The sequence below is a fragment of the Enhydra lutris genome, unplaced genomic scaffold (assembly GCF_002288905.1).
Source record: "Enhydra lutris kenyoni isolate GAN:26980312 unplaced genomic scaffold, ASM228890v2 scaffoldscaffold8, whole genome shotgun sequence".
Lineage (NCBI taxonomy): Eukaryota > Metazoa > Chordata > Mammalia > Carnivora > Mustelidae > Enhydra > Enhydra lutris.
In genome coordinates, this window is record NW_019154092.1 from 36,628,806 (window position 1) to 36,648,788 (window position 19,983).

General features: G+C 37.1%; 1 protein-coding gene across 2 annotated transcripts in view; it reads right to left on the bottom strand.

The window, feature by feature from the left end:
- The window catches only part of LOC111142616 (Ras like without CAAX 2), a 387,413-nt gene that overhangs the window by 291,537 nt on the left and 75,893 nt on the right, over positions 1–19,983 (bottom strand). The gene's annotated exons all lie outside the window — the stretch shown is intronic.

The window sequence follows — 19,983 nt, forward strand, 5'->3', positions numbered from 1 at the left end:
TATGTTCGGATAAGGTAGATATATATTAACCATATTTTGTAATTGAAGAGATTTTGGTCCCAAAAGATTAAGTTAAAACAGATAATTTGGGGAGGAAAAAGGAATCCATCACGGAGAGGTGCTACAAATTTATCAAAACTGATTTTATAAATATTTTAGTTCCTCTATCACATAAATTCCAATGGGACTTGGTAGTAAGCCATATGAAAGAGAAAAGTCATTAGCATACCTTTTGTATATAAAATGCACTTTTCCAAACCAATCACCTAAAGTTTTTCCAGATATCCGATCCCCGTTGAAAATGAACATTTCTATGCACATGTGAGTACACTGTACAATAATCCTGTTTTCCAAGATTACAACATCATTAAAATGGTGGCTATTCTAAGTAAGAAATTTGAAGGAAACATGTGAATCACTGATTCTGGTACTTTTGATTACAAACTATTACTCTGTTATGATCAATCAGTTGTTTTAAGAGCAAATTGAACATGTGATATAGCTCATGTGCATGTGTGTAATGGATATAAGTATGTGTCATTTTCACTTTTCCTAGTGGGATTTAGTGATATTATAGTGTCTGGGGACCAGGACTAAGAATTACTGCTCTCACAATTTGATTCCCAGTGGAAAGAATGTTAAACTTTCATTATCTACTGACAAAGTTCATTGCTCCCAGTCCTTGTAGATGAACTCAGGAAAAGAAAATACAACTACAACAGAAGAACATGCAATCACTTGGGGCCAAGACAGCAGGGATATTTGTTATACTGCCAATTTTTTAAAAACATTCCTGTAATATAACTGCTTTGTTCTGCATTATATGGACCCCAAGCATTGGGTTGTTTGTTTGTTTTTTGTTTTTTGTTTTTTGTTTTGGCTCATTGGGTCTTTCATGTCTAGGACTTTAGTACTACAACAGTGACTATCAGTATGATCTGTTTATTACTCCACTGAAATTTCTGGTACCTAATGCAATGGTTTAGGAAACTAGGTAAGTGCAGTACAACTGTGGATGCATAAAGGAAAAGGTACATGGGCTTTGATAAGGGATCCAAGATATCTCTGTTGAATACCTTTCATATATAGGGTTCTTTTTGGTTTAAGGTTCATTAGCTCTAGGCTGGATATATGAAATGCTGCCATAATTGAGTCGCTAAGCTTCTCTTGTGGACTAAAGAGATCTAAATGGAGTCCACAAGTACAAAGAGAATTTCTTCAAAGTTCCATTATTGGGCAAGGCTCTGGGATTTCAAAGGCAAAGGTTATCATGAAATTAACGGTTACATTCATGAAAACATGGTATCTCATGGTGAAGGGATGGGGGGCAACTTACCCCTGAAGAGGTGATACTTGCACATGTTAACTAAGAAAACTGACAATTGGGGTAAATGTGGAGGTGGAGCTAGGCATAACATTTTAATCACCTAGATCACTTTGTGAAGGACTATGCATGGAAGAAAGGCACTGGATTTAGTACAAATAGGTAGTAGTATTTAAAGGCAAAGAGAAAGGGGAGAGAGTGAAACCCAAGAAGGCTTAAAAGGTTAACAAAGAGTAGCCCACCTACGGATTATAAGGATTAATTCTCCTAATTGCCAAGAAGAGTCATTAGGATAAACCAAATGTTAGGGTCTCCCCAAATTCATATGTTGAACCCCTAAACCCCAATGTGATGGTATTTAGAAGTATTTAATTGTTTTTTGGAGGTAATAGGTATGAGGGTATATCCCTCATGAAGGGCATCAGTGCCCTTGTTAGAAGGGGTCAGGGGGCTAGCTCTCTTTCTACAATGTGAGGACACAGCAAAAAATGGCCACCTATAAACCAGGAAGAAAGCATTTACCAAGAAACTGACTATACTGGCACCTTGATCTCAGATGCCCAGATTCCAGAAATGTGTCTATTATTTAAAGCCACCTAGTTGGTGGTAATTTGTTCTAGCAGCCCAAAGTGACTAATACAGTCATTGAAGAATCTTCAGAAGAAGGGCATGTATATGTATATAGATGTATGTGTATCTGTATTGTGTGAATGTATATGAAGTTATGATCAGATTTGAAGATTTTATGGTGGAAACCTTTATTCCTGATTTAAACATTTAGAAATCTAGTTTTAAGAATTATAATCCCTAACTTTGCAGAGAAAGAGACACTCAGTGGATTAAAATGAGTAATACTTGAAAAGGCAGGAAAAGTGAGAATGAAAGCAAAGGGAAAAAAAAAAAAACAGTGAATAGAAAACAAAATAGGGCAGCAGGAATGTATCTAAATATACCACTAAATTCAGAAAAGTGAATGGACCAGACTATTCTATTAAAAAGTGAAAACTCTCATATAGACTAAATATGTAAATAGCAATAGAACATTTGGGAATCTATACAGGGCCATACCAAAGAAGCAAAAATAATTTTTATAGCTATATGTAATAACAAGTATGAATTTCACAGAAAATGTTGTCTGTTAAGAAGCTGGGTGCAAAATAACACAGACTATACAATTCCATTTGTGGAAGGATTACAAAATGGTCAAAATCAAGTCAAGTGTTTGGGGTGTTTGCTTGTATTCAAGACTTGAGAAAACGAAGGACAAATTTTAGATTCTAGAGAGGGAAGTTATTGGAAGTGGAATGATGGCATTTCCAAAATGCTGACTGTATGCCATCTTAGCTCTGTGGGACATATGAGTGGCTACTGTGAGATAAATGAGTGATTGGGGCTTTGTGTGTAGGTTATGCTTTGAATTGGAAAAAAAAAAAGTGTCAAGTTACTGAAAATAATGATATATTTTATTCATTTGTCCAAAAGTGAAAAGTGTATTTGAAGTATTGGGGAAGCTATTAAAATTAAGAACTGACATACACCATCATGGGATTTAATATGCCTTCTCCAAGAGTAATTTTGTAATTTTCTTTAAAATGTAAAATTCATTGGGTGCCTGGGTGGCTCAGTGGGTTAAAGCCTCTGCCTTCGGCTCAGGTCATGATCCCAGGGTCCTGGGATCAAGCCTCGCATTGGGCTCTCTGCTCAGCAGGGAGCCTGCTTCCTCCTCTCTCTCTGCCTGACTCTCTGCCTATTGTGATCTCTGTCAAATAAATAAATAAAAATCTTAAAAAAAATGTAAAATTCATATACATTATGACCTAGCAATTTCTATAAATGAGTATGTAGGCTACAGAAACACATGTGTGCCCAAGGAAGGGGTTTATTGCATTATTGTTTATATAGGAGAGAAATTAGAAATAAGTTGTCTATCTTTAGGAAGTGGCTAAAATTTTTCCCTTGATGGGGGGAGGGGGGTTGGGAGAGGGGGGTATGGTTATGGACATTGGGGAGGGTATGTGCTATGGTGAGTGCTATGAAGTGTGTAAACCTGGCGACTCACAGACCTGTATCCCTGGGGATAAAAATATATTATATGTTTATAAAAAAAAAGAAATAACTATAATTTCATCATCCATAATTGTGTATCAAAAAGACTATGATGGGGGGGCATCTGGGTGACTCAGTGGGTTAAAGCCTTTGCCTTCAGCTCAGGTCATGATCCCAGGGTGCTGGGATCGAGCCCCGCATCGGGCTCTCTGCTCACCAGGGAGCCTGCTTCCTCCTCTCTCTACCTGCCTCTCTGCCTACTTGTGATCTCTGTCTGTCAAATGTATAAATAAAATCTTAAAAAAAAAAAAAAAGACTATGATGGGGCACCTGGGTGGCTGAGTTGGTTAAACACCTGCCTTCACCCAGGGTCCTGGGATTAAGTCCCACATTGGGCTCCTTGCTCAGCAGGGAGCCTGCTTCTCCCTCTACATGCAGCTCCCCCTGCTTGTGCTCTCTGACAAATATAATCTTGAAAAAATATATAAACATGAAAAGACCTAAAAAGCAATATTATATCTTTTCTCTAAATCTGCAATTAGTGAAGACATAGCAAGTTTCCTAACCAATGCTAATCATTATCTCTGGAGTCAAGGAGATATTCCAAGTGGATGGTTAAAATTCTATGTATTATATAATTATATGTATATATATATATATATATATAATATACATATATATAATAGAGAAAGAATATATAGATAATGTAAAATAAGCTAATACAGATACATGCTATTATACAATTACAAATTTTCCCCCTTTTATTTTAGCTACAGGGTGGGGATAAAGAAAAGCTGGAGCGTGGCCTGAATGGATACAGTGCCTGCACGGAGAAAGCAGTTACAGTAATTTGAGAGAGGAGCTGTAGACTTAATGATAGTGAAAATACGCTAGCTCACTGATAATACGGCTATGAGGAGTAAGAAGAGGCAAGGAGGACCACTCCTAGTTTTGGAGTTTGAATTACTAGATGGATAGCAGTGTCATTCATGGACATAAAACACTGCAAGAACAATTTTGATAGAGGACAGATCATGAGTTTAACCTGAAAAAGGTCAAAACTAAGATACATCAGGACATCCCAATAGAAAGGTCAAGCTAGCAGCTTTATGTGCAGGTCTAGAGGTCAGGAAATAAGTTGGATATAGTTATATATATATACATACATATATATATACATATATACATATATATATGTATGTATGTTGAGTATCCAAATTTGGACATCAGAGACATATCAATACTAATAAATACCATGATAATGGGTGAGATGGTCTAGGAAGGAGCTTTCAAAAGCAGCAGAGCATTGCCTGAAAATAAGAACCAGAAGATTAGGACGTTGAAGAAAACTGAAGTTTCCCGAGGTCATCATCAACAGCATTGGTTACTCCTTAGAAGATGAGTAAACAGATGACCAAATGTTTTTTGGATTTAGAGCATGATTAGGACTTGGTGTTTCCCCCACCCTGGGCAAATATTAGTTGTCGAAGCCAGGTTCTTCAAATTAGCTGGAAGAGCTAATAGGAATTTACAAAGTGGAAACAGCTAGCATAGACAGCTCTCAAAAGGGTGATAGCAAAGAGGACAAAGGAGAAGCTTACTGGAAATATACAATTAAAAAATTAACATAGATGGGAGAATATGTGGAAGTGTCAGGTAACTGTGCCACTGACCACATGCTGGTCATTGGAGCCCTTGCCTTTCTTAGTCTATTGTGCCCCCACATACCCATTGCTGAGCAGTTTTCTTTAGTTAACTTAATTCTGATAAAAGTTTCACTATTCCTAGATGCAGGACATATAGGACCTTAGAAAAAGGAACATGGATTTTTTTTTTTTTTTTAAAGTGCTACTATCTAGCTTCTAAATAAAAACAATGAGCATTTTTTTTTAAATACATGGATTATTCAGATAGCCAAGAAAGCATACGAGGAGTCACTTTCCCTTATGGCAGGCTGGATTCTAACTCTTTAACAACTCAGCAAATACATGGGAGCTTCATAGAATGTATGTCTGGAAAACTGATTCCTGTCATTTCACATGACCAGTAACACAAAGAAGTTAAAATGGTCCATTATAAAAACAGTTGCTTCCATTGGTGTGGTACCCTACAGTTTTCAAACTGATTTTCCACATAGCTAATTTTTGCTTCAAAACAGTTGTTTCTTTTTTAAAGAAAAGTCTGTAAAATAATGTCTGCCACTAAGAAAACAAAGACTCACTTTGAAATAGAACTAATCTGGTCTCTTTGCTTCTGACATCTTGTCTAGTCCCTTCCCAGCAGACAGTTTCTATCTGTGCAGGACATACTGTGACATGAAGTTATCAAAGAAGGTTGTGTGTGTGTGTGTGTGTGTGTGTGTGTGTGTGTGACACACACACACACACACACACACACACACACACACCCCAGCTTAAATTGCTGAGTCAGGGAAACATTCCATGTTAAAAGAGTTAGTATCTTTGTCCTAGTGAGGATGCACACTATGAGGCAGCCTTTAATCAGAGAAAATTGTAGAACATGAACAGATGTAGAACATGTTCAACCTGATATTCTACATGAATCCAACAAACCAAGTATTTCTAAAGGTCTCTTGCCATGTCCTCATTTCATGCTGAGTAAATACATGCTAATATGGACACCTCCGATGTGAAATGTCAAAGTGTTGACCTCTTTATTCTCCAGGAATCAGCTTAACATAGTAGTTAAAATTATACTAGTTAAATTAAAAGCCTCAAGTAGAATCAGCCATGGCTATAATAAAGATTCTCTTTGAAGAGAGCATAAATTGGGAGACAACAGTTTAAACGTTCTGACTTTGGGGTCAAATGTAAATTTGACTTCTAGTTCTACAAATCACTAAACACAGCACTAAAAAATTGGAAAAACCTACCAAGAGGTAGACTACACTTCTGAAAGTTTTTCTGAGAATATTTTACACTTGCCATCTTTTTGTTTTTTAATTGCATGAATTGGGAGAGATAAGATTGAGTTGTGTTAGCTCTTCTAAGATGCTTAAAATAATTTTTTCAATCACAAGTTGCTACCATCAGCCATCAGTCAATTTTCAGGTCATACCAATAGGAGTATTTTTTTCTTTTTTTGAAGATTCCATTTATTTACTTGAAAGAGAGCCAAAGAGCAGGGGGGAGGGGCAGAAGGAAAGAGAGGGAGAAGCAAACTTCCTGATGAACAGGGAGACAAGGGACCCTGGGATCATGACCTAAGCCAAGGGCAGATGCTTAGCTGACTTAGCCAACCAGGTGCCCCTTTTATATTATAATTGTTTATGGAAGTGTGCTTATTAGGAGCTAACAATACTAACGAGATCTTTAAAAATAAACTTCTGGGGGCATCTGGGTGGCTCAGTGGGTTAAGCCTCTGCCTTCTGCCCAGGTCATGATCTCAGGGTCCTGGGATCAAGCCCCGCATTGGGCTCTCTGCTTAGCAGGTAGTCTGCTTCCCCCCTCTCTCTCTGCCTACTTGTGATCTCTCTCTCTCTCTAATATAAATAAAATCTTTAAAGAAAATTAAAAAAAAAACTTCTGGAAAAAAGACAGTATTAATACAGGTCACTTGATTTCATACTAAGTTTCCACTTCTTATAACCATGGAGTAAGCAAAAGAAATATTGAGAGATGTTTCTGTTATAGGCACATGATTTTCCTCAAGAGCATCTGGATGTACACGAATGAAAGAACTGGTGCAGGTCTCATTGCTTAGGTTGACCACAGATCATTTTAATCAGCTGAATATAGTCATCACAGATGGTTAACTAGAAGTTTCCATGGTTATAGTACTATCTCACAACTGTATCGATAGTAATAAGAACATTGTTGTTATATAACATAGTTATGGACTAGATTTGGGGCCAACGAGTTCTGTATTCGTTTATTTTAAAAGCCTCTGCCTCCCCTTTTCCTCCCCATCTCTTCCCCTTTAGTCTCAAGCAATTTTGGGCAGTTTTAGTTATCTCCTGGGGTGTCTGTATTTCAACCAGGAGGATTTTTACTTCTTAAATGAACAGATAAAAGAACTCAAGGTTTGTGCTTTTTTTTTTTTCCTCCTAGAAGAGCATGGGTATATTTCTCTATTATCTGAAGTTTAAGATAATTATTAAAGTTTTTCTTTGTATGAGTGGGTCAGACTGCATGGAACTCTTCATCTGTTTTTGTTAATCACAAGAATGTTCTCTCCTTTGTGTTCCTCATTTCCCCAGGGAGTCAACCTCTTAGATTCAATCAGTCTTTGTCACAAGCTCTAAAACCTTAATCTGCCATAGTTTGTGCCTCCTAGCTTTGCAAAATGGCACTCTAAGGTCTCCACATTATTCTCCTGCTCTCCCATCTTACCCGCCAGCCTGAGGCTAGCAGAGTAGTAACAAACCCACATCCTCCTCTGATCTTAGCTCTCCTACCAAACTTTGAGCTATAGCTTCGTCCTCTAGCCAGGCATCAGTAGCTAACAAAAGTGCCCACGAAACAGGCCATCCCACTGCACAGCCATGCATTTCCCTTCTTTGCCACAGTGCACTATGCACCGTTCTTCAAACAAGAGCATTAAAGCAGCTGGTGTTTGGGAGGCATCCCTATATACATCTATCCACATAATGCTTATGGACAGCCATTCTCCCCGCCCCCCCCCCCCCCCCCCCCCCCCCCCGCCCCGCCCACACACACACATAGCCATCAATAGCCAATTTGGGATTTCCCCCAGGTCTTCCCTTTTCCTAAAACCCATTCCTTTGATCTCCTGGCTGGAGATCAAATTGTTAGTTCTAAAAATGACCCCTGTCAGTGAAGGACATGGAGAAACCGACGAAAGAGTCAGAGTATTCCAGATTTGTAGGTGGCAATTTTAACAAGCAAAGGAACTTACCAAGACCAAAGTTGGGCTGCTGCAAGATGAGTGGCTCTGCACCTCCCCGTCAACGTCTTGAGAGTTTATATAGTAGCCTTAACTGGGCTCATTCACATGTACCAACCAGATGGGGTCAATAATACATTTCTCTCTCAAGGCTGAATGCTTGAAATGTCTCCAGCTGTAGGAATGGTGGATGAAACATTCCAAGAAGAGGGGTGAGGAGCCCCCTCTTGCCCCAGGTGAGTTTTCAGGTTAACCAGAGGTCGTGTCCTCTCGATGACCTCCTCCAACAGCAGTACTTAATACTAAGATTTACTTATTTAAGTGCTAGCAGTACTTAGGTTTATGGGATGATTACAGTATGCTACGTTCTATGCTAGACAGTTCACATCTCTTATCTCAACTAATCCTCATAGCAACTTTATGTAGGGATGATTATTATTTTCATTCTTCAGGTGAAGAAACAGAGTCCAACGTAGGAATGTAAGGATCTTCCCTGGGTCAAACACCTGGGAATCACATGGTATTTAAAGCCAGATCCATTAGCACTTCATATATGAGGTGGTATGACTGGCCTTTAGGTGTAGAAGGTTCACCTTATTTACAATGAATCAATAATATTATTAATTTGGGTAACTAAAGGAAGATCATTCTCTTTGCAAACACACACACACACACACACACACACACACACACACACACACACAGTCCAGAGTTGTAGTTGCTACACTGTTTCTCAGTTTGTGCCAGAGTGAACATTCTCCTCACCCACCTCTCTGTTCTTTCAACCTCTTTAAGCTTTGGTAGGAACATGGCCCAGCAATGTGAGCACAATGTCAAGTAGTTTTGTAAAATTTGTCAAAGTGATAACACTTGGTTCAGGCCAAGAGACTGTGACATAAATAAAGAAAACTGAAGCTTCAGGGCTACTCACTTGCAGAGGTCCCTTCCAAAGGCCTATTCCTAATTTCATACTCAAAATTTGATCAGTGTTTTTCTTAAAGAGGAAAGAGTATTTCTGGGTGCCATACCAAGTGAGCTCGCAAGAACTTGACTATACCTGGAAGTGACTGCCAATCAATAAACATGTGTGATTACACTCAAATAAAATACACTCCCAAATTATCTTCCTGACATTATGAATTCCTTTGTAAGTTTGTGTGATCTGTCTGCTCTACTGAACTGTAGTCTCCATGAGCATGGAAACTTGGTTTTGCCCATGGCTATGGCTCAGGTCCAAAAAGAATGCCCAGTACACAATATAAGTGCTTATTATTTGTTAAAGAATGAATGGACAGAAGTGAGAATATTAGTAGGCAACACAACCTAAAATAGTTAGAAATACTACTAACCCACAGACCTCAACAGAAAAAAAAATGTTAACTTATATAAACAATAACTGTCTCATTCAGAAGGGGATTTCAATTATTTCCAGGAATGATCCAAGTTTAGTCTACTCTGGAGCCAAGAAGGAGGTACCATAGGCTACAGCTCAAACCAATATGGTTCTGGTGGATGTGTTCCCTTGTTCTTAGCCTGACATCATTAAACTTCCAGTTCTATTAACTCCCTTTGGACAGATTCAATGCCCAACAGGCAACTTTTATATTTCCATGTAAGTAAGATAGCCATCATGGAGATGATATGCTGCTCATATCTAGTTTTTTTGATTGAGATTTTACATGGCAAATTGAATCAGGAATTTGTAATTATGATTTGTTCTCCTTTATGTAGTTTGGCCACAGGAAAAATGTCCATAATCATACATGCTTTGAGTAATTCCAGTCACAGTGACAGTAACATCACTGTAAGTTAATAAATTGTCATTCTGGTTACTTTGCCATCTTTCTGGAATGGATTCTCTGGGCCTTCAAAAAAGAGCACAAAATCTAGGTGGTCTTTTCCTGACAGCTTTCCTTATTACCATTTTTATCTTACAGTTCAATTGACTCCTGCCAAGGAAATTATAATATTCATTTTGTCTTGAACAGAGTGTGAAGCAGTCATATCTATATTATCTTACAGAACAGTTATGAGAAATAGTGTCATCACCTCATTTTTAGAGATGAGGAAAGGTCAGCAACATATGCTAATTTATTCAAGGTTGAAAGGTCAGTAAGTCCTTTAAGCATTCATTCATTCAATTTATTGATCAGCTGCTATGAACCAGGCACTGATCTAGATTCTCAGGAGACTTTTGTGAGCAAATCAGTTTATGTTCTAGCTAAGGAATACAAATGTAACTATATAGTGAATTAAAAGATAATATATGCTGTGAGAAAAACAGAGAAGAGTGAGTATAATCAGGAGTTCTGACAGTGGTTAGTACAAGCCTGACTGAGAAGAGGAATCTGAACCCAAAGGAAAGACCTGAAGTAGGTAATGAGGTTAGCTCTGTGAATATCCAGGAAGGAACGTTCCCAGAAAGGGAAAAATCAAGGGCAAAGAGGCCAAGAGGAGAAATTATCTGGCATGTTCCAGAAACAACAAAGGGATCCATGTGGCCAAAATCAAATGAATGAGGAGGAATAGTAAGAAATAAAGTCAGAGGGACAAGGTATGTTGTTTCTTGGGACTTTTTAGGCCTTTGTCAATATGTTAGATTTTCCTCTGAGTGAAATAGGGAACTACTGAAGGGTTTTGAACAGAGTGACATAATAATGTAGATCATATATTTTTTTTTTAAAGATCATCCTGTCTGCTGTGGTGAAAATAGACGGGGGAGCAGGAAAAGTAAAAGCAGAGAGACCTCTTAGACGCCAGAGTAATAATCCAGCCTGGAGACTGTTGGTGCATATCATGATAGTTGCAGTACAGTAGTGAGAAACAAGCAGGTTTGGGATGCATTTTGAGAGTAAATCCCACAGTATTTCCTGAGGGTGTGTTGTACAGACAAAGAAAGGGTTCAAGGAAGATTGAAAAGTTTTAGGCATGATCACCTTGAAGGATGGGGATTGCCATAGAGATGAGAAAGGCTTTATATAGACAAGTTCTTTTTTGTGGAAAAAAAAAAAAGAAATTAGTTTTGGACAGGGTACTTTGGGATATCTATTAGGCATCCAAATGGCAGAGTTGAGAAAGGAGCTAGATATTCAAGTATGGAATTCAGGGAAGAAATAGGAGGTGGAGATACACATTTTTGAGTTGTGGCATATAAATAACATTCAAGGCCATGACATTAAAGCGAATTAAGGAAGAATACATGGACAGAGACAGTAACAAGACAAGCACTGAGTCTTAGGGTCACTCCACTATCCAGGAGAAGAAGATGAGCCAGAGCCAGGCCAAGATTCAGAGAAGCTGACATAGTAGTTAGAGGAAAACCAAAAGTGTATGTTAGGTGGAAAAAAAAAAAAAAAAAGTAGATGAAATCTGAGAGTGGTCGAGCATATCAAATGCTGCTGGTAGATCAAAATGGATAGAATGAAAATCAACCATGGGATTAGCCCCTATAGAGTCAAAGTGACCTTGATAAAAGCAATTTCAGTGGAGTGATAGGATTGAGAATCTGGCAAGAGTTGATTGAAGAAAATAAAGAGAAGGGGAATTAAAACTGGTGGTACAAACAACTCTTTGAGGGGCTTTCCAGCCAAGGCAGTGGGAAAATGAGGCAGAAAGTGGTAGAGAAAAGATCAGTCAAGAATTTAATTATTTTTTATAATTAGGATGCATGAAATAGCAGCATGTTTTTAGGATGATCAGAAATGTTTCATAAAAGAGAAAAAAAATTGTTTGGGCAGGATTCTTCAGCAGAAAGGGAGAATGGGATCTACTGACTGGAAAGTGTGGTACTGGCTTATATAGGAGTATGGATAGTTCATCTAAGTAATAGTTAAGTAACAAAATTAGTAGGAGGACCAAGTATGGGTGTGGAAAGCTGGGTAGCTTTGGAAGATTCTTCAGGATGAGATTCTTTGGAAATTTATCTTCTGATTGCTTCAATTTTTCTCAGTAAAGAAACAAGCAAGATCATTGGGAGAGTGCGAAGAGGGGAGAAGTTACTGGTCTACCACCAAGAGTGAGAGAATGAATAGACAATGACCTGAATGAATTTGCTGGGCTTAACTCAAAGTCCATTTGAGATAATACACTTAAAGTGAGAGGAGGGACCACGGTCATGCTCAGTTGACCCAATGCAGTCTCAGAACAAGCAAATATTTGGGTTTAGCTTGGGTAGTGCTTAGCTTACTACATCAAACATGAGAGAAGGAAGAGATCTGAAAATCTGTGATTATGGAATATAATTTAGGCAAGAGGGAAAAAGAGGACACCAAGGGCACTCACACATTCTCTAATTCAACAATTATTATGAGCATTCCCTGTAAACCATGCGCTGTGTTAGGTTCCGTATGAAATACAGTGAACAAGGCAGACATGGTCCCCACCATCATTCAGCCTACATCCCACATGGAGAGACAGACAAAAAATAGCACCTTTTTAAATGCAGAATTTGATAAATATTATTAAGGAGAAAATCCATGCGTTGATGTTGAGAATAAATCTGTATGTTACACATGCAGTTGGCTGTGTGTGGGTTTACATGTTGAGCAGTTAATTCAGGTAAGGTGGGCAAAGAAGACCTCTCTGGGGAAGTGCTAGTCAAGCAGAGACCTAAAGGATGAAAAGGAACTTTCTAGGTGAAAAGCAGAGGAAAGATATTCAAGGTAGACAACGGCATATTGGCAAAAGCTGAAAAGCCAGGAAGAACTTGCTTGGAATATTTCAGGAACTGAAGGAAGACTATTGTGGCTGGAACAGTGAAGAAGAGGGTGTCACAGGATGAACGGAAAGAAAATCAGGGGCCAGTGTGAAGGCAGAATTCAGTTTCTAATCTATCTGAGTCCATAGTAATTTCCTTACTATTCTAACATGTTTGGCACTCCAGGATTACTAATAAATGTAATTCTTCAATTTCAGTTTTTTTAAGCCTTAATTTCCTTCAAGAATTATACTTGGGCACTTTTGCTACCTGGTAATAATACTCCCATTCCCTTTTCCAAATTCCATGCTATCCCTTCAGTGCTGCTCTATAGACCATAGCCTTGTGGTTTGCTCACTAGAATAACTGGACACATTAATCTATGCTAATGTAAAAATGACTCCTAATGGTTCTGGGCTTTACAACTCCCCTGAGCATTTACATTTTAACAGGGATTTTCTAGTGACACAAAGAAGTGACTCTGTTAGTGCACATTTTAGACAATGAGCTGGCCATTTCAGTGTGATCTGAACACACTCTTTCTTTGAAATCCTTAGCTTAGGAATTTTTATTTCAGCAGAGATACTGAGAAATGCGTACTTAATGTGGTACCTTTCTCCTACACTGGTCCGATCACATCGATATTTTTCATGTTCATACATTGTGGTGTGAGCACAATCATTAGACGTGGTGCTGCCCACAAATGACCTGTCCATATTGTTGATGTACTTGACCACCTAGGTGAAACTCTTGTTTTTTTGTTGTTGTTGTTTGTTTGTTTGTTTTGTTTTTTTAACTTCCTAAATCATTCAGGAAGTTTACATCTCTGTATGACATTTTATTCTTTTCTTGTAGAGCTTGTTACAGTCCTTACCAATTGTTCAGAAAGAATATAAATCTTTCAGAGGAGTGTATTATGCAGTATTCACGGCCTGTAAGTGAAATTGGAGGTCTAAAACACCAAGAGAGGAAAAGCATTCACAGCTGAGTCAATTACAAAAGGATGTGTTCCTTGTAGATGGATAAATGAGTATACCTGGAAACTTGTTGGTCATACGAATTTCTGCACACTATGAGAACTAAATAAATGTATGGATAGGTAGATTAATAAAGTGATAACTGATTCCTGTGTTGTTGTTTTCCTTCTGCAGGAAAAGCAATCCAATGAAACAATTGGGTAGGTACTTAAGGTCAGTTGCCTCTAATCAAATTGTGTGCTGTACTTACACAATGACCTTAAGTCATCTTAATGCAAGGAGGGAAAAAAAGGATAATTTGACTCTGGATAAAGAGATCTGATCAACTCTTATAGATAATGAAATAAAATTAGGCAGGGAAGCTCAATGAAGAATGCATTTCTGCTTATTTTTGTGCACCATTCACCCCCATGCCTTGTACAATGCCTAAATCATGGTGGCTACCCAAAAAATATTTGTTAATAAATTAACATTGAATGGAGAGGAAGAAGAGGAGAAAGAGTAAAGAAAGAAAGCAGAAGAAATGATAATTAACATTAGCATAGTGCTTTTAATTTTTCAAAGAAATTTTCTTCTGGCAACCATTTTACATCAAGAAATAACCATTAACATACATATGAATTTCTAATAAAGACACTAATGCATTTTTGATTAACTATTAGTCTAATTGCCCCCTAGGACTCTAAAGTTAACTGTAGCAAAATAAAAAAATGATTAATCCTTTTCTAGAAGTGTATTCATTCATCCATTTTTTATTCAATAAATATTTATTGAGCATCTACTATATGTCTGGCATTCTCTAACATCTGAGGAAACATTATTGAATAATGTATTGAAGTTCCTATCTTTTCACATCTTAACTAAACAAATAATTATAAAAAGTTATTTAATTATTTATCAATAAATGATATTAAGGTGATAGTCAAGGTATCTGAATAGAAGATATTTTATTTTGGGTAATCAAAGGGGTTCTCTTGAGGAGGCAATATTTAAGCTAAAACTTGACCAGTGTATGACTTACCCAGGCAGAGATGGAGAGTGGTGAGGTAAACAGAATTCATGGTTAAAATATATGCATAAGTGTTCCAAGGTAGAAAGGGGCTTGGGAAGTTTGTTAATTTAAAATAAGGTAGGTGTGGTTGAAACCCAAAAGGGGGTGGAGTGTGACAAGTCTGTAAGCAACAGAAGCAAGATCATGAGACTCTTTATGCTTAGAATTTTATTCTTCATCCTATCATAATTGACAATACTGGGAACTATTAAGAAGAGCAAATTTGTGTTTTTTGTTTGTTTGTTTGTTTTAAATATTTTGTTTATTTATTTGACAGACAGAGATCACAAGTAGACAGAGAGGCGGGCAGAAAGAGAGCGGGGGAAGCAGGCTCCCTGCTTGAGCAGAGAGCCTGATGTGGGGCTCGATCCCAGGACCCTGGGATCATGACCTGAGCTGAAGGCAGAGGCTTTAGCCCACTGAGCCACCCAGGCACCCCCAAATTTGTGTTTTTGAAGATGTTTTTGGATTCTGTGTAAAAAAACAATGGAAGAGAAAGTCTAAGTCGGAAATGGAGTGTAGCTTAGAATAAGAAGCAACAGAAGTTATGGAGAGATGGCAACAGGTTCAAGATATTTTTAGGAGGCAGCAACATCAGAGTTCAGTGAATGATTAATATAGACAAGTTGAGATAGGTATCAAGAATTCCTGTTGGGTTTTTGGCATGATATCCTCATGGATAAAGGGGCTTACCATTATAAATAATCCTGAAGGAAGTAAAAGTCTACTAAGGATAATCAGTTATTAGCTACAGTTGGGGCATGTTTACTTTTATCTTCCTTAGAGCTATCTAAATGTAAAATTTCAGCGGCCTGTCAATAGTATTTATTTTTATCTCAGGCAAGAGCACAAGACGGTAGGTATTTAAAACTTTGATCAGTTGTACAAGATCTTTAAAGACCTGATCCCTGAAAATCTACGTCCCTCTTGCTGCTCTGCACATTATATCATTTATTTCATCTTTAGGACTTCTGGTTCCAGACATTCCCCCATCTCAGTCATATGCTGTACTGTCTTTCTTGGGTATTTTTTGCTCTTCTGGGAATGTCTATTCTTCCTTCCTCTTCAATTGCCTAACTCCTATGTACTCTTCAAAACTCAGTATGGAGAAGAGTTGCTCTACATGTATTCAGGTCAGGTGAGATATGCCCACATTGTTCTTCTTCTGCACCTTGTGATTTTCTATTTCATGAACTCAGTGCATGATCTTGTTTGCTGATTTATCTTCTCCACCTAACTGGGAGTGCTTTGGAAGCACAGCTTGTGTTTTTATCTCTATTTATCCATGTAGAGCATGCAGAGCATGGTACCTGGCACAGAACAGGTGCTAAATATATATATAGATATATATATATATATGATAAAATATATATGATAAATATATATATGATAAAATTTTAGAGGCTTGCAGAGAAGGAGGCCAAAACAATAGTCTTTGAAGACAGTGAGAGATAATTGCTAATTATGTAAATGACCTGATCAAAGTTATGATACTCTGTAACTGATAGAACACAAATCCTTCATGGTTTAGAATTTTCCATCCAGTATCAAATGTCTTATTCAGAGCAATAAGCAATATCTGGCAACTATTTGATACTATATCTTGTTTCCATCTTCCATAATTTGCCAAGTGAAGTTATCTGATTTTCTCTGCTCATATGTTTGCCTTCATTTGATTATCAATAAAAGCATGAAAGGAAACAATTCTCAACACAGAAATATATCAATAAATAATTTGGACTAAATACACAGTCCATAAATGAGAACCTGATATTTACATTGTTGGTTTTGAGGAAAGGAACACCATATTCTATTTCAGAAAAAAAAAATCAACAACTTGATATCTAATTGATATAAAATTAAAATTATATATAATAAGATTTTTAATTTTGAGCAAGTAACAATAAAATTTATTTATTTATTTATTTTAAGAGATTTTATTTCTTTATTTGACAGAGAAAGAGACAGTAAGAGAGGGAACATAAGCAGGGGAAATGGGAATGCAAGAAACAGGTCTCCAGCTGAACAGGGAGCCAGTGTCAGACTCAGTCCCAGGACCCTGGGATCATGACCTGAGCCGAAGGTAGACACTTAATTACTGAGCCATCCAGGCACCCCAAATTACAATAAAATTTAAATGAAATGGCAAAACAAACCATCCTGGGTCATTTTCTCAGATATCTCAAGTCTTTGAGAAATCCAGACTTCTCTGAAAACTTTCTTCAAAGAATCCTGAATTTTAGAATGGACAGCAGGAAACCCAAGCAGGCTTTTAAAACACAGGAAACTGTGATCCAAATCACAGTGAATATAACTTTAAGAGAGTATCACTGAACTTCCTCTCCATCCTTTGAAAACTCCTCAGCGCTTTGCTTCTTTTTAATAGTAATAACTGACTTCATAGGTAGCATGAATATCTGTGTATTTGTCTGAATACTTTTCGAGTTGAAAATTCCTTAAGGGCTTGAACTGTGCTATATTAATCTTTTCTTTCTAGAGGAGAAGCAGATTGCTTGGCAAAAAATAGGCATTTACATTTTTTTGCGATCGAATTACATGCAATGGTTATCTCTAATGATTTACTGCTAATTAAAAAATAGCATGTGTGTTTATTACAAAGGGTTGAACATCAGGACTTTGGTCAAAATGTTTCTTCTTATTATTCCATAATTACTTTACTATGGAAAAATCAAACCATACTTAATGTCTAATGCTTAGAGATACTCATTTTAAAGATTAAATTAAAGCTTCAATTTATCCATATTTGGCACCTAATTAAATTAAATTAAGGAACTTAATTTAATTTTTGAGTGAGGGCTTCTCATGGAAGAATAGAATCAATACCTTTCCATATCCTGTTCATAGGTATCCTCTGTGAATTTGCAGATGCTAGACCCATTGGTTACTGACATTGAAAATTTTGTCAGTTAGTAAGGAAAGCAATTACTCCCTTGGGTAGAACATTCATTGGTACCAGATACTATCCCTAATTTTTGTCAGTAAAAAAAGGGAATCTAAACTTTCAGAATTGATGTAGATTTCAAAGAAAAATAATTTTAAGATGAACATAAGGAAGAAAATAAAACCATGCAAATTCTTCAAACATTTCAGAGAAAAACTCTTCAAAAACCCCAGTCAGTAGAATGACAAACAAATCTACACAGAATTGAAAAAATATTCATTTCCTATATAAATTGTGAAATAAGTATCCTTGATAGGCATATTCCTCTCTAATTTATATGATTTTCAAAATGTAGTAATATAGGGTGTCTGGGTGGCTCAGTTGTTAAGTGTCTGCCTTCGGCTCAGGTTATGATCCCGGAGTCCTGGGATCCAGCCCTGCACTGGGGTCTGTGCTGGGCTGGAAGCCTGCTTCTCCCTCTTCCACTCCCCCAGCTTATGTTCCCTCTCTCACTGTCTCTCACTCTGTCAAATAAATAAACAAATCTTAAAAAAAAAAATGTAGTACTACGAATTTCCTCTTGAGGGGTCATTAAATCAGCTAGACTGAGTTATAGTTACATAGCTTGAGCAGATGAAAAGTAAATTATTAAGACTTTTACCTTCCTCAAACAGGATACCAATGGAAAATTACTAACCAATATTTTCATTAAAGAAGACAAGAAATGAAATGATGGGAAAATCGAGTTGATAGTAATAAAGTGCTCTGTGTCTCCACTTTCAAACTTCTTCCTCTAAACCTTTTTTATTTATAACCAGATAAAGGTATGATTTTAGCTGTCTGTTAGTACAGAATGTCCAGTTAGCTTAATTTCAAATGATGGATGTACTTCATGGAAATCTAAAGAAATCATCATCATATTCTTCTCATTTTTTCCTCTTGAAAGAGCCATTTATAATTTATTCACATATATTGCCCTATTCAAGCCATTAGATGGGAGCGGTTGGTGAGCAAGGTAGCTTTTTCAAACATGAACCCATATAAAGCTTAAACGATGATGAAAAATAATGAACAAGAGTGAATTTGTGATAGCATAAATGATATATTGTACTGTTGAATTTTCCAACAAGATAAAAGAGTCGGGGCTTTTCCCTAGAGATTTCTCCTCTTCTGTAATTCAGAGTGGGTTATGCAAAGTCATCAGCATTCCAGGAGCAAGATATTTGGCAAATGGATTTAGATAATTGCTTCTAAAACTTTACAAAGTGATTTTCTCTGCAGAAACAAAACTCAACTTCTTGAGGAAGTGCTTTCTGACTAACAATGCATAAATTTCCTGCATTGAAATCTTACTAATTGGTTCAACTCTTAAAGAAGTCTGGCTGAATCGTGGGACATTTCAAATGGGTACATTTTACTCATTTCAGCATAGGTTTTCAGGCAAATATCCTATACCATATAAGATAACATTTTATATACATAGTAGGACCTTGAATTAAAATCACCTGATGAGCAAAATAAGAATTAGAGAATCATACCTGTTGGAAGTGATGGTAGGAGATTCTCAGACAAAGGGAATAGAATGTAAGGAATGAGGTGTGTAGTCAAAATTGTTCACAGTCCAGGCAATGAGGCAACCAAGAGAGGTTCAGAACTACGTGTTTCCCTCAATGATAATTTGTTTCTAGGCAAGGGGTGCTATAGCAGACTCTGAGAATTTCCAACTGATCCTTCAGAGTAGCTCTTTGCAGGAGTAAAGCAATGTTAAAGACATCTTTTCTGCTTTGATAGAGGAAGAAAACTTGTTCCCAATTGCAGTGGTTTTGCATTTAGTACAATAAAAAGAAAATCATATAGGAAGAATGAAGCATGGCTGGATTTTTGGCTCTAACAATACTTCGACTCTTTGAATCTCAGTTTCCTCATCTACCAGATGAGAATAGTGAACAAAATTTTATCTATATCTGAAGTCTTTTCCAAATGTACCATTAACAAGGTTAACTAATTCTGCCATAGAAGATCCAGACACTGGATCCAGACACTGAATGAACAAATGACCAAATAAGCATACAATCACATCATTTATATTATCCAGAGCAGAGCTTTTCAAAAACAGGTAGA